Source organism: Arvicanthis niloticus, chromosome 30, assembly GCF_011762505.2.
Source record: "Arvicanthis niloticus isolate mArvNil1 chromosome 30, mArvNil1.pat.X, whole genome shotgun sequence".
NCBI classification, from domain to species: Eukaryota; Metazoa; Chordata; class Mammalia; order Rodentia; family Muridae; genus Arvicanthis; species Arvicanthis niloticus.
This window is the reverse complement of record NC_133438.1, coordinates 21,350,917-21,353,767: the sequence shown is the minus strand read 5'-3', so window position 1 is coordinate 21,353,767 and position 2,851 is coordinate 21,350,917.

Here is a 2,851-nt window from a genome sequence, read left to right as displayed (position 1 = left end):
ATGTATATATGTAATATGTACATATGTATGTCTCATATATATGAGACATATTTAAATAAATGTCCCAAACAGTAAGTTGTAGAAAGACAAGAGTATATTTTAAAAACAGTATTATTTATGTAGAAATGCACACTGTTAAAGCAAAAAACATGGGGGATAAAAAAAGAATTCAGAGTAGTTAGAAAATATAGTTTCTTCCAAGGAAGAAATAAGGATGGATGATCTTTGGTGTATAGATCTTCAGAGATGGTGCCAATGACCTGTGCTTTCATATTCATTTGCATAAATCCCACAATCCCCATGAAGAGTGTGGTTGATATAACTTGCTTATAGAGATCACAGCAAATGGTGAAAAAGTTTCCAAGATGAGGTTACAAAAGCCCTTTAATGTCCTCTTTTCATCCCCATTCTCTCTCTCTCTCTCTCTCTCTCTCTCTCTCTCTCTGAAAAAAAAAAAGCCATTTGACATGTTGTGAACTGCCATATGGGAAGCCTTATGTGGTGAACAACTGGGATGTCTCTGGCGTTCACCAGCAGGAAGGGACTCCAGCCAACAATGATGTGCATGAACCAAGGCGGTCTTGTCAAGCTTTCAGGTAAGAACAGAACCCTGCCTCACTCCTTGATGGCAGCCTTGTGACAGAATGGGTTTTAATCCAGAGACACAGTGAGATAATAAGTGGTTGTTTTCAAGTATTAAGATTAGGGAAAATTTGTTACATGGCGGTAGTTAACTACTAAAATAATCAAACAGCCATTGCTTTTAGAATCTACTGAGTGCATTTAAGAGCAATACATGGGTTTTCTTTTTCCTTTTGAATGACATTAATTTTCAATAAACTTGAACTTGTGTCATTTTGCAGCTATTGGAATTTCTGAGAAAATATTTTAAGAGGCAATAATCAAGCCAGGCGGTGGTGGCACACGCCTTTAATCCCAGCACTTGGGAGGCAGAGGTAGGCAGATTTCTGAGTTCGAGGCCAGCCTGGTATATAGAGTGAGTTCCAGGACACCCAGGGCTACACAGAGAAACCCTGTCTCAAAAAACCTAAATAAATAAATAAAATAATTAAAAAGAGGCAATAATCAGTAATATATGCTGGCAGTAAGAATTTTCATAAATCACTGTAAGTAAAACTTAGCAAAGAGAATCTCCATTCTGATGTCACTCAGAATGGCGCCCTGAGAGAATAGGATCTAGAAGGTTCCCTTTCTGTATGGGCTAAGGAGCAAGCCAATCTTCAAAGCACACAGCTAAAATAACCTCTGTCGACGGAGAACTTACAGTTACTTACTCCGGCCATTTACTTCACCCTCAAGACCTTTCAAGGTGAGATGCTTTCACCATGCATCTGTAAAGAAGCCCACCACCATGACAGTGTGCTTCCGTTGAGCTGAGCTTGCAGAGGAGGTGTCTACTCAGCATCTCTCCTGCCACCCAGACAAGGCTGGGCCATCATCACATATGATCGATGGCCGAAAGGAGACCTGGAGATGTCAGACTCTCAATCATGGAAGCATGGGAGGACTCAGGCTCAGTCTCAGGTCTGTGACTTGAGCCTTGTTCTCTTGATGGTGGTCTTTCCATAAAGCAAAGGGAAAAATAAATGTATATTCTGGTACACTCACATTATATCAGGATGCCTGAAGTTTTAGTTTGATAGGGTTGTTGTTGTTGTTGCTGTTATTGTTGTTGCTGTACTCCTCCTCCTCTTCTTCTTCCTCCTCCTCTTCCTCTTCCTCCTCTTCCTCCTTCTTCTTCTTCCCCCTCCTCCTCTTCCTCCTTCTTCCTCTTCCCCTCCTCCTCTTCCTCTTCCTCCTCCTCCTCTTCCTCCTCTTCCTCTTCCTCCTTCTTCCTCTTCCCCTCCTCCTCCTCTTCCTCCTTCTTCCTCTTCCCCTCCTCCTCTTCCTCCTCTTCCTCTTCCTCCTTCTTCCTCTTCCCCTCCTCCTCCTCTTCCTCCTTCTTCCTCTTCCCCTCCTCCTCTTCCTCCTCCTCCTCTTCCTCCTCTTCCTCTTCCTCCTTCTTCCTCTTCCCCCTCCTCCTCCTCTTCCTCCTCTCCTCCTCCTCCTCCTTCTTCTTCTTCCCCTCCTCCTCTTCCTCTTCCTCCTCCTCCTCTTCCTCCTCTTCCTCTTCCTCCTTCTTCCTCTTTCCCCTCCTCCTCCTCTTCCTCCTCTCCTCCTCCTCCTTCTTCCTCTTCCCCTCCTCCTCTTCCTCTTCCTCCTCCTCTTCCTCCTCTCCTCCTCCTCCTCCTTCTTCCTCTTCCCCCTCCTCTTCTTCTTCCTATGAATGAAATAGATTTTCTACACCTACAATCTTATTAAGATTCTAATTTCTTACTGTGATAAGAATACATTCTATAAAATTTACCATTTAGCCCTTTTAAGTGTACAGTTTTCTGACAGTACATTTACATTTTTAAGATTTATTTATTTGTTTATTTATGTGAGTACACTATAGCTGCCTTCAGACACTCCAGAAGAGGGCATCAGATCCCATTACAGATGGTTGTGAGCCACCATGTGGTTGCTGGGAATTGAACTCAGGACCTTTGGAAGAGCAGCCAGTGCTCTTAACCACTGAGCCATCTCTCCAGCCTGTACATTTGCACTGTTGTGCATCATCACCACTTACTCCCGGTCCTTTTGCATCCTATCAAACAAATTTCATCCCCATCAAGCAATATAACTGCCCTCTGTCTCCCTGTTTCACTACTCACCAGTGACTCTGGGTACTGTATAGAAGTGAGCACACTGGGTATTTATTCTTTCCTGACTGCTTTATTTAACTTAGTATAATGTCTTCAAAGTTCGTCCATTTAAGAATACGTTTTGCAGATACCAAACCCTGACA